Source organism: Bactrocera dorsalis, chromosome 2 (genome assembly GCF_023373825.1).
Source record: "Bactrocera dorsalis isolate Fly_Bdor chromosome 2, ASM2337382v1, whole genome shotgun sequence".
In the NCBI taxonomy this organism is placed as follows: domain Eukaryota; kingdom Metazoa; phylum Arthropoda; class Insecta; order Diptera; family Tephritidae; genus Bactrocera; species Bactrocera dorsalis.
This window is the reverse complement of record NC_064304.1, coordinates 53,467,620-53,481,067: the sequence shown is the minus strand read 5'-3', so window position 1 is coordinate 53,481,067 and position 13,448 is coordinate 53,467,620. Positions and strand designations below refer to the sequence as shown.

The 13,448-nt window shown below is 40.1% G+C and overlaps 1 protein-coding gene across 1 annotated transcript in view; it reads right to left on the bottom strand.

The window, feature by feature from the left end:
* Nucleotides 1-13,448, bottom strand: part of LOC125776319 (uncharacterized protein K02A2.6-like) — a 171,111-nt gene that overhangs the window by 121,852 nt on the left and 35,811 nt on the right. The window lies entirely within an intron of this gene.

The window sequence follows — 13,448 nt, the reverse complement described above, 5'->3', positions numbered from 1 at the left end:
AGTGAATTTTATGTGATTTTTTTTTTAATAATTTTTTAATAATTTGCGTTTAAGCGGCCTGCAAAATCTAATGTAATATGTGAAAACAAATGTTTGTTTTATATTTTAAATGATCAAATAATATTTATCTTTTCTTTCAGATGTTATTATTATTTTTATTTAATTAATCTTTGCTTTCAAAGAAAATTCTATTTGTATTTAATATATTTTATTTTTTTAGATAATATTAATCTTTCTTTTTCTTTTAGATGTTACAAATTCAATGTAATTATTATTTATTTTTAGGTTTTAATAACCTTTATTTTATTTTCATTTTGTCTTTTATAATCTTTTTTCAGATAAAATTATTTTTTTAGACTAAATATACATACTTTTATTTATAAAATGTTAGCGTTAAGATATTTAATTACAATAAATTACAATTTTGTGTAAATATTTATTAAAAATAATAAAATTAATAATTTAAAAATTAAAAAGTTTTCTTTGAAATTTTAAGAAATTTTTAATGTAGGAATCAAAAACTGCAATCCTCACCATCAGCTGTTTAAAATGCAACCCTGCATCAGCTGTTTAAAATACAACCCTGCATCAGCCGTCGATTGAGGATATTAGAGCAGGACAGATATACTTTTTTATATGACACTGCTGAACGAGCGCAACAAAGATATATGATCACATTTATTCGTACGTGAGTGAGCAAAATCTTCGCGCGGCCTATTGCAAACTACACATGCTTACCCACAGGTTTACCCACATGTTACCCACTGATTATCTGGTATTTTACCCGCTCATGGTTGGCAGGGTATATACTTGTAACTCAACTAAAACTGATATACTATATATACACACGGGCGCTTACACATATATAATATACCCTGTCGACATCGGGCACAATTTAAAGACTTTAATAAATATAACATAAAATATTTTATAATATACTTAAATATTTTTACATAAGTGTATTGTCACATATGTATGTAGATACGATCACTGCTTCAAAGTCCACATTGGCATATATTCCGCGATACCCCTTGGTTTTTGACTAACAAAACCAGCAGGATTGCGTATTAAATATATTCAAAGTCCACATTGGCATATTTCCCGCAATACCCCTTGATTTTTGATCAACAAGCAAGATTGTGTAATAAACCAAAGCGTAATACATATTGTTACAAAAGTAGTATTAAGTTGTATTTGTATTGCTATAGGCATCCCTTATTATGAACAATAGCTGTAGGTATATGGAATAGCATTTGTCTTGTTGTAGACATCTGGCGCCGCGGCTGTCTGCTTGTCGAAACAATAGACATCTGGCTGTAGGTATATGGAATAGCATTTGTCTTGTTGTAGACATCTGGCGCCGCAGCTGTCTGCTTGTCTACTTAAACAATTGCTGCCTCTGGCGCCGCGGCTGTCTGCTTGTCTAAACAATAGCTGCATTGGCGCTGTATAGCATTATGTTCTTATAATTTCCAGACGCAATATTCTAGAAGGAAACGTCGGCATCAGCGAGGAGTGCGTGGCTCTATAAGCCGTGGCAGCGCCAACGTAATCAACCAGTGCTAAGAGTAAACTGATATAGTGTAGACGAGTTGTAAAATAAAGAGATTTTGTTGAAATGAATTAAACGGCTTTTGGTTTTATTTGTCAATCCAGAGATACAAACCTAGTAAAGTAAAACTAGCAAGGAGTAAATTCGCAACAATTGGTGTCAGAAGTGGGATTGTCAAATAATCCAAATTCAAGATGGTTAAATTCGGGGAATTGAGAATTCAGCAATTAAAAAAGGAACTGGAGGAGCGTAATTTGCCGTTAAGCGGGCAAAAGGCGGATCTGCAGGCACGATTACGTGAAGCAATGGAAGCGAATGGAATTAATGTGGACGAGTTCGAATTTGATGGGCCAGAAACTTCTACAAAGGTAGAAGAAAAAGTAGAAGAACAACGAACATCATCAAGTGTAGACACGAACATGCTGTTAGTGGCTATTAAGCAAATAATAGCTGAAAATACATCACAAATAGCAGAAAATGCAGAAAATCGTCTGGCACAGCAAATACCTGAAAATGCATCACAGTTAGAGTCTCGCCTTACACAACAAATGACTGAAAATAATACGCAGTTAGAAAATCGTTTGGTACAACAGATTACGGAAAATACTACACAACTACAAAAACAAGTGCAAGAGAAATTTTCAAAATTTGAAGACGAATTAAGCACTTTAAAAAATGAAGAAGAAAATTTAAAATCAGAAGTTCTTCAATTAAGTAATCGTGTGCGAGAATTGCAACTACATGGCCCTGCACCATCAACAAATAATCAAAGATTGAAGGCACCCACATTCGATGGAAGTATTCCATTTCAAATTTTCAAACTTCAGTTTGAAAAGACAGCAATGGCCAATAACTGGAATGCAGCGGACAAAGTAGCGTCCTTGTTTGTATCATTGAAAGGACCTGCGGCAGAAATCCTTCAGACTATTCCAGACTGTGAACGGGACAACTATGAGGCATTGATGTGTGCGATAGAAAGACGATATGGTAGTGAGCACCGGAAACAAATATACCAGATCGAACTGCAAAATAGGGGTCAGAAGATGAACGAGTCATTGCAAGAGTTCGCAACTGAAACAGAACGACTGGCTCATTTGGCAAATGCAGATGCACCTGTGGATTACATTGAGAGGGTAAAAATTCAATGTTTCATAAATGGAATTCGTGATGTGGACACTAAACGTGCCACATATGCATTGCCAAAAAGAACGTTTGCTGAAACGGTTTCGCACGCCCTCACACAGGAAACAGCTTCCCTACTAAGTAAACCAGCACACAAAGTACAAAGGGTTGAAATGGAACAACCGGCGCTGATGGAAGAAATATTGAAGACTCTGAAGACAATTGCTGCACAGCGAGTAAATACAACAGGCAGATGTTTCAACTGTGGAAAAGCGGGTCACTTTGCCCGAAATTGCAATATAAAGGTAAACCCATCAAAACGAAAACAACCAACAGAACATCGAAAGGGGATTCACCACAAAAATGCGGATGCATTATCACGTCGCCCTTGTTCACTGGAATGTAAACATTGCTCCAAATCAGAAGGAAAAGAAGGTATAATCGACGTGCGATTACTGAATATAGAACCTCAAGATGATTGGACTCCTCACCGCATCAGAATCAATCAGCTGGAGGACCCTGATCTTGCAAAGCTGATAATAGCCAAAGAAAATGGGGTACGACCACCAAAGGAACAAATAAGTAACGAGAGTCCAACTGCAAAAGCATATTGGGCCCAATGGAACAGCATAAACCTCGTTAATGGATATCTTCATCGTACCTGGGAAAGCGAAGATGGCAAACAGTCTCGTCTGCTGATCATAGTACCGAAGTCCATGATCCCGAAAGTATTGAAAGAATATCACAATGGACCTAGTGGAGGGCACCTTGGAATTACAAAAACTATAGAGAAGATTAAACAACGGTTCTACTGGATCGGTTGTCGAGATTCCATAGCAGAATGGATAAGTAATTGCGTAGAGTGCATGGCAGCTAAAGGTCCTAAAGCCAAAAGTCGCGGTAGGCTACAACAGTACAACGTGGGATCACCATTTGAACGAGTCGCAATGGATGTTGCAGGTCCGTTCCCAACCAGTAAGGCCGGAAACAAATATCTACTGGTTGTCATGGACTATTTCAGTAAATGGCCAGAGGTATATGCCTTACCAAACCAAGAAGCGAAGACAATAGCCGAAGCGTTTGTAGAAAATTGGATAACAAGGTTCGGAGTGCCCGTCGAATTACACTCAGATCAAGGCAGAAATTTCGAATTTCCATTTTCCAAGAAGTCTGTACATTATTGGGCATCCACAAGACACGGACAACAGCGTTACACCCACAATCAGATGGGATGGTAGAGAGATTCAACCGAACGCTCGAAGAACATCTGCGGAAAATCGTTGATAAAGACCAACGGAATTGGGACAAGTGCATCCAGATGTTCCTGCTGGCGTATCGTTCAGCGAAGCACGAGACAACTGGTTACACGCCAGCAAAGATTATTTTCGGATCTGATCTGCGACTCCCTGCTGATCTTAAGTTTGGAACGAATCCTACAACTGTAAGAAATGATGGAGATTATTGTTCTGCCTTAAAGGAAGAAATGAATGAATTGCATCTAATGGTAAGACAGCATACGCATCTGATGAGCAATAAGATGAAAGACCGGTTCGATCAAGCGGCAAATTCAAAAGGTTTTGAAGAAGGTGATCTGGTCCTGTTGTACAATCCACTTCGAAAGAAAGGCTTGTCCCCGAAACTGCAGACAGCCTGGGAAGGACCCTATATGGTGATGAAACGACTTAATGACGTGGTATACCGCATACAAAGAAATGGAAAAGCACGATGTAAAATGAAAGTAGTACATTTGGAGAGGCTCGCCCCATTTGGTTCTAGAGGATTTGTGCCTAATCGGGACGATTAGGCTTTAGTGGAGGGCAGTGTTACAAAAGTAGTATTAAGTTGTATTTGTATTGCTATATGCATCCCTTATTATGAACAATAGCTGTAGGTATATGGTAATTGTCTTGTTGTAGACATCTGGCGCCGCTGCTGTCTGCTTGTCTAAACAATAGCTGCATTGGCGCCGTATAGCATTATGTTCTTATAATTTCCAGACGCAATATTCTAGAAGGACACGTCGGCATCAGCGAAGAGTGCGTGGCTATATAAGCCGTGGCAGCGCCAACGTAATCAACCAGTGCTAATAGTAAACTGATATAGTGTAGACGAGCTGTAAAATAAAGAGATTTTGTTGAAGTGAATTAAACGGCTTTTGGTTTTATTTGTCAATCCAGAGATACGAACCTAGTAAAGTAAAACTAGCAAGGAGTAAATTCGCAACAATATGTATGTACATACATACATGCACATGTATAAAGTGCAGTGATCTCTAAAACGAGCTCTCATTAGCACATAATAAATAAAATATCCACCTATAGGTATACCCTATAGGGCATTTGGACATAAAGCATATGTATATAAAAGAAATATACACAGAAAACCAAAATACATAAAATATTTCCGGTCATTAATAAATGATTAAATCAAATTTAAGCAATTAATTATTTATTTCATTTGAAAACTCTTATTAACCTAAAAGAGTTCGCGATTACACATATGTATCGTGTAGATACGTAAAGCGTTATCTTTATATCAATTTCGTTCAAAACTCTTATTTACTCAAAAGAGTTCTCGTCTAATCAAATAGTAAATACATATATGTACGAAAATATTTTTGAAATCTCGGTTTATCAAAAAGCCGTTGGGTTCATTGATTTTTTTTAAACGTATCTACAAAAAAATCTTCTATTAAACATTTTATATACGAAACTTTTTCTAAATATCTACAAGTCTAGTTTTCACTAAGACGTTTTGATTTATTCTATAAATCTTTTAAATGAGCTCAGACTCAAAGGAATCTAAAACAACTCAGTTGCTAAAAACTCCAAAGATGATTTCAGAAGAAAAAAGTCCGTGTATACCTGCAGATGCTACGCGCTCAAAGCAAGGTGCTACAAAACAAAAAAGTGTGAAAGATATTTCATACACCAAATTTATTTCCGAGAGTGATAGTCTAATTCGATACTGCACTCGATTCTCATTTTCACCGATTCAAGATAATTCTGAATCGGTATTAGATATTAAAAAAGAAAATCTTGACAACTTCTGGACACGTCTCCAAGCGGCATACGGCGCAATCGTAGAATCAGACGACTCAGATCTACCAGAAAATTTTAAATCCTCGGCTTGCTCCAAATACGAAAATTGCTTATACCAATTCAAAGAGACAAAAGCCATGATCTCTGATCAACTAAAACTGATACTGCGACACAAATATATTTCATGGTGGTTATGAACAGTGGCCGTCCTTCCGGGACATGTTTACAGCTGTGTACACAAACCATCCTAAATTATCACAAGCGCAGAAATTGTATCACCTCAGAAACAAAACCAAAGGTCAAGCAGGAGTAGTAGTCAAACAGTTCGCTCTCAATGACGAAAATTTCAATTTAACTTGGGAAGCTCTAAAAGCACGTTATGAAAACGAAAGAATATTGGTCGACAAACAGGTGACGATATTAAAGAATTTACCAAAAATTCAGAAAGAAACAAGCGAAGAATTCATAAAGCTTCAATCCACTGTTTCAAATTGTTTTTCGGTTTTATCGACACAGAATATTCCCACAGATAACTGGGACCCCATTCTGGTAAATATATGCACAGCTGCATTACGAGAAAAATCGTTACTTTTGTGGGAGCAATCGCTCTCATCGCGAAGAAAGTGCGCAACGTGGCAGCAAATGAAAGAATTTCTTACTACCCAATGTGAAATTGTAGAAAGGGTAGATAAAAAACTTGTCAGAACGAAAAACGTTCAAAACGACCTCAATAGAAGCTTCAATAGACACTAAGCAAGTAGCCACAATAATTTAAATAGAAACTTTCCGAACAATATAAACAAACGTCATGCGAACTTTGTAGAGGAGGTCACAAGCTAAAATCGTGCGAAAAATTCAAAAAAATGAATGTTAGCGATCCAACAATTTCGTAAGAACGAAAAAATTATGTACCAACTGTTTGTCAAATGCGCATACGCTTAAAGGTTGTGAAACAAATTTCATTGCGTTTACTGCCATAAAAGACATCATTCAATGTTACATATAACCAATTTTCCAGCTCATCCCCAAAAAGCGCAAACGTAAAAAGAGCAACAGGATTAGCTGCAACAACAAATTCTGAAAACTGCTAAGAAGCACCATGCTGCTTAAAGGCGTTAAAAATCCAAACACTACATAGCGAAAATCACAGTAGGGTACTATTATCCACAGCAGTTGTCTCCATCGATCACCGAGGAGAGCTGTTTCAGAGCCTTAATAGACCAATGATCACAACGATCATTTATAGCTTCTAGGGCACAAAATAGGCTACAGTTGCCAACAAAACTAGCCAATTTTGAAATCACGGGAATAGGCGGAAGAGTTGTTGAAAACTCAAATAAAATCTGCCCCATTACTCTCTTTTCCCCCAAAGCGGATAAGCGCATACAAACAGAAGCTATTGTCTTACCGCAATTAACCAATATGCTACCCAGCTATCATATAAATAGCAAGCATTGGCAAAAGGTTTCACAACTAAAGCTAGCAGACCCAAACTGCAACACCCCCACTCAAATAGATCTTCTATTAGGCAGCGATTTCATACCACAGATAATTCTCGAAGGTATTGAGAAAATCACAAATACACTTCTGGCACAAAATACCATTTTCGGATTGGTCTTAAGTGGACTAGTTGCGGAACCAGTCACAACAATGACAACTCAAGTTGAGGAATCTCAAACGAGTACCTCAATTCACAATTGAAAAAATTTTGGGAATTAGAAGAACTGGGGGGATCAGTCACAACCCCTGAAGATCAGTATTGTGAGGTCTTTTACAAAGCCACAACTACTAGATCAGAAAACGGTCGCTACGCCGTACGACTACCACTTAAGCAACAATTTCCTAACACACTCGCCTTAGGTCACTCTTGCACCTCTGCAATACAGCAGTTTCTAAGTATGGAAAGAAACCTACTTAAAAAAGGTGACTCAAATCTGAATATGATGGTGTGTTAGAAGAATACCTCCATTTAGATCATATGGAGGAAGTAAACCCAGGGGAGAAAATCGTCAACGGCAAATACTACTCCTTTTACCTGCTACATCACGCAGTAGTAAAGCCAGACAAAAAAACAACAAAAGTAAGAGTTCTCTTTAATGCCTCGAAAACCACTAGTTCGGGGAATTCCCTAAATGATATCCTATTTACGGGACCCACACCCAGATTTATTGCTTCTGATTTTTTATTGGCGTATATTCAAATACGTATTCAATGGGGACGTTGAAAAAATTTATTGGCAAATAGTCGTACATAATGACGACCAAGATTTTCAACGTATTATTTTCTGAAGATGCAGTCCTTTACGCGACTTCAAATTAAAATCAGTTACATTTGGCATTAACTGTGCACTATATTTAGCTTCGTCGAACACTCCACGAATTGGCAGACAACACAAAGTCAGAATTTCCTTAGGCAACTATCAAATCCGCAGGGTTTCCATTAAAAAAGATTACGGCAAATCACCCAAATATACTCAAAAATATTCCAAACGAAAATTTGTTGGACACTAATTTCCTCATATACGAAAAGGAAAGTACAACAAAAACTCTAGGCATCCAATGGAATGCGATGTCGGACCAGTTCTCATGTACGACTGAGTCCATACCCTCATTATCAGCCATAGCAAAAAGACAGATTTTATCCTCGGTGGCAAAACTCTTCTACCCCGCTTTCGCCAATTATGATCCAAGCGAAAATCTTAATACAAGAATTATGGCTAGATGGAACCGACTGGGACGAACAAGTGAAACCTCTTCGCTTAGAAAAATGGTTCCAGTTCGCAAACAATCTGAATGATATTTCTCAGATACAAATTCCGCGATGGGTAAACTATTCACCCGAACACAAAGTCGAATTACATGGCTTCTGTGACGCCTCTGAAAAGGCATACTGCGCTACTATCTATGTGTGACTTGGCGTCACGTTGCCAGTACTGACAATCCTGCCGATCTAGGTACAGGCGGTGCAAGCCACTGCACCTTGCCACCACCACCCTCTCGTGGAATGATCTCCCGATGGTTTATAGAATCTCCTGATTCTTAGCCACAATCCCCCATGCGCAACATTATCGCCCAGAAGGTCGAAAAATCGCCACCTTTCACACATTATTGGATGATACCGACATCCTTGAACGATTTTCATCGTTTCCAAGAGCTCTCAGAGTAGTTGCTTATATGTTCAAATTTATCGAGCAACTTAAAAGTAAAGTCAAAGGATCACATAATTTCCCATGCATGACAGTGAGGCACCTAGAGTTACAAAAGGCACTAATCGCAAATACACAAGCGCGCTACTTCAGCCGCCATATATCACTACTAAGAGAATCGAAGCCGATTGAAAAAAAAAAGCTCATTCTTAGTTCTAAACCCATTTTTGGACACGAAACGTTTGCTTCGTGCTAATGGTCGGCTTGCTCATTCAAGCCTAACATACAATGATCGCCACCCCATAACCATTCCAGAGACGTCACCATTTGCCACATTATTCCTCAATTACATCCCAATCTTAATGCTACATGCCGAACATCGCCTCATGCAACATATGGTACGCCGCAAATCAAGAAGTGCATCTTCACGTGCAAGATTTGCACTATGCACAAACAGAAGATACGAACGCAGATTATGGCAGCACTTCCACCTGAACGCTGCATTTTCGCTGCAACAGCTGCAGCGTCTTCTAGGCTAAACAGTCGTTTAGGGGGCCTGGATGACTAAATGAGCTTCTGCGCCCCCCTCACATAAAGTATATTAGTACATTAAAGTATTTGCCTGGCTTTGATTCTTGCAAGTTGCAAGAGTGTAAAATGTTCGCTTGCACCCGATTTTAGCCCTTTCTTACTTTTTTTCATTTTTGTAAAAAGCCCATTACTATATATTTTACTTTCTCTGCCTCTAGAAAATAATTTATTGAGTCAGGTCTTCCCAGTAACCGATATATATTAATATAAATTTATTTTGTGGCTGCAATAGAAATTGATTTTCAGGACCTCCGACTCGCGATAGACCAAATAACAGTTGTCCATGAGTTAAACATTCTTTTCGTAGGTCAATCCGTACTAATTTTGAAAGTTTGTCCTTGGGACTTGTTTGTAGTTAGAGGGAAAGATGTTTCAACCAAAAATTGAAGCCGTTTAAATGGGATTGGCAAATCATTTGAGTACATCGGAATCGTCGGTATATGAGCTAGTTCATCATCTGCTGAGTCGGTGATAATGGTTGCTAAAATTAAATTATTTCTAAACTATGGACTATTGGGCCTAGATCGTCCAGAAGAATATTATAATTACCGCTTAGATTTGGAGTGGGAAAAATTCCTTTCCCAAGTTTAGACAGTAGCTGTGAAAAATTACCATCAGGCTCTCACGGCCTCTATATGTGCTTTATGACTCAAAGTAGATATACAAGGACTGCCGCAAAAGAAACAGAACTTTTTAAATATAGTTGTTTCTGGTGGCGCCACTTATTGGTGGGTATATTAAATAAATTCAAGTCTCCGGGGGTGGACGGCATCTTCCTGGCGCTTTTGCAACAGGGCGAATAGCTTTTGCTACCTCACCTTGTTCGGCTGCTAAGGGAGAGCCTTCCATTGGCGTACATCCCTGACCAATGGAGGATGGCAGAGGTGATCTTCATACCCAAAGCAGGAAGGAGGGACTATTCTTTGGCAAAATCCTACAGGCCGATTAGTCTAACCTCCTTCCTGCTTAAGACGATGGAAAAGATCATAGACAACAATATAAGGTCGACGGCGCTGAAAACTGCACCACTGCATGCTGCTCAGCATACATACAGAGCGGGAAGATCCACTAGTACGGCTCTGTACCAGTTGACCTCGGAGATCGAGAGCTCACTGGAGGAAGGGGAGGTGATGATATGTGCCTCTTTAGATATCGAAGTTGCCTTCGACAACACATCTCACAAGAGTGTAGCCAGGGCACTGGAGAGAAGGAAGGTGGCTGCACCGGTGCGCAGATGGATTGAGGCCGTGCTGCGCACCAGGATAGCCGAGACCAAAGTTGGCGATACAACGATCCGTCTTGGTGCGACAAGAGGCTGCCCACAGGGAAGTGTGCTATCAGCACTACTATGGAGCCTTGTCGTAGATGAACTGCTAGTATTGCTAACTGACAATGGGATCCGCTGCCAAGGGTATGCGGACGACATTGTGATATTAGCAAGAGGTAAATTTAAGTATACTCTCTGTGACCTAGTGCAACGAGGTCTAAATCTGGCAAAGGGGTGGTGCAGGGGAGTTGAATTAAACATCAACCCCTCAAAGACAACCATAGTCCATTTAACAAGGCGCAGGTCCCTACCCGGACTGAGGAATCTCACACTTGGGGGCAGAGAGATCGAAATGACTAACAAGGTTAAATATCTAGATCTCACGCTGGATTCTACCCTGCGGTTGAAGCAGCACGTGAATCAAACGTTAGTCAAGGCAACAAAAGCACTGATGGTGTGCAAACGGCTGGCGGGTAAATCCTGGGGCTGTAAGCCAAAGATCGTTAGGTGGTTATATACCATGATTGTCCGACCGATAATTACGTACGGGGCGGTGTCCTGGGCCTCCGTGGCGGCGCAGGCTTCGGTGGTAACCCAACTATCTAAGCTTCAGCGGCTAGCATGCGTGTCCATGACGGGAACTGCTGACCTGCCCTACGGCGGCTCTGGAGGTCCTGATGGAACTCACACCGCTCCATATAATAATAGGTCAAGTATCCAAGCACTCACTTCTGCAGATAACAGCAGAGGGTTGTGGCAAAGGCAAGATAATTTCGTCCCAGAGGATGGAGAGGATAAGTGACGATATTCCTTTTGCCCTCCTCCCGAGGGACGGCATTAGCAAAACAACCCATTTCACGAAGAGGTTTAAGGTTACCCTCGGTAGCAAGAATGAGTGGACCCCACTCTTGAGCAAATGCTAAGGGATAGTACATTGAGGTGTTACACCGACGGCTCGAAGACGTCGGAAGGAATAGGTGCGGGTATTGCGGGTCCGCGTACCAAGCTCTCCATTCCTTTCCGAGCATTTTCCAAGCTGAAGTTCTGGCTATAAGTCGGTGTATAGAGATAAACCTCCACCGCAACTATCGCAACGAGCGAATAGCTATACTCAGCGATAATCAAGCGGCACTAAAAGCGATCTCTTCCTACGAGATCAAATCGCTATTAGTGCAGGAGTGTAGAGGAAGGATGGACAACCTAGCCGAAAAGAACCTGGTACACCTGATCTGGGTGCCTGGTTACATGGGAATAGCCGGCAATGAACTGGCTGACGAGCTTGCCCGCTCCGCAGCCTCCACCAATATGGTGAGGCCCGAACCGTTCACTGGAGTGGGTCCCCATACTGCGAAGGAGCTGCTCCGCAAAGAGGAAAGACCGTGCAGGGAGAGACATTGGCAGCGAGCGCACGGGATGCGTCATCCCAAGCTGTTAGTTGGGGGGTATAGCCAAAAGAGGTTCGAGTCGTTAATAAACCTCCCAAGAAATAAACTCAGGCTCCTGGTCGCATTCTACACCGACCACTGCAAGTTAAAAAGGCACTTAGCGAACATGGGCCTTTCATCTTGCGCTAACTGTCGGTTTTGCGACAGTGAGCCTGAAACCCCGGAGCACCTGTTAATCGACTGCACTGCAGTCTGTAGGTGCAGGTCGAAGGCCCTCGGATCCATGTTTCCGGATAGGGATCACATCGCCTCGATAGCACCTAGCAGGATATTGGACTTTATCAATATGCTGGGGCTAAGCGAGTCTCTGTGAGTTAGGAGAGGGCACAATAGACCCATGGTCGCAGTGCATGCCTCAATTATTTATCTATCTATCTATCCTTTGCAGAATCTAGTGATATATGAACAACTGAATCGGTCAATTTATTGTGAATGACTATTATGCATAGCTATTGTGAATTGGCGCACCTTCTGCATACATTTTTAACAAAAAAAAACTCTAACAAATCTTTATAATTTAAATAGAAATTATAAAATCTATTTAAAACTTACCTTCCTCAACAATTTAACAACGTAATATGTCTTTATGTAAAAACAGGGTTGCAATTATATTTTTGCGTGACATTGCACGCAAATATACATGGGGTTTGGTCTGACATATTTTACAGGCATTGCAAATAATTTTCTACGTGTGTTTGGTGTTGTGCCGGTGCACAAGAGGAAATATATGCAATTCTTGCACCGTGCAAGGGTTTTGCAAGAGCAGGCGAATACCCCTATTGAAAACCAGTTTTCGCTGAAACCTACTTGAAAACTTACATTCCACTCATTATAATCGGTGCCTGCTCTAGTTTAATCGATTTTAGCGGAAGACATATATTGCCGACCATAAATTGTCACTTGATATTTGCTTACATTCCATTTACAAATACAGCTGTCACTTAATATTCATATTAGGGGGATTATCTTGCTCTTGCAAAACCCTTGCACGCTGCACGAATTGCAGAATTTTCCACCTACTGCAACGGCACAGCAACAAACGCAGAAAATTATTTACAATGGCTGTAATATATGTCAGACCAAATCCATGTTTATTTTCGGGCAATGACATGTAAAAAAATAATTGCAGCCCTGTTTTTGCAGTCATTTTATATATAGACATATTTCGACTTTGAATTGTTGAGGAAGGAAAGTTTTTTTTCGGTACAGGATTTTTGCATTTTGTGTCATCATGCAAGCTTGCGAGAGCAAGAGAATCGCCCTATTGATATTGAAAAATGAAAAA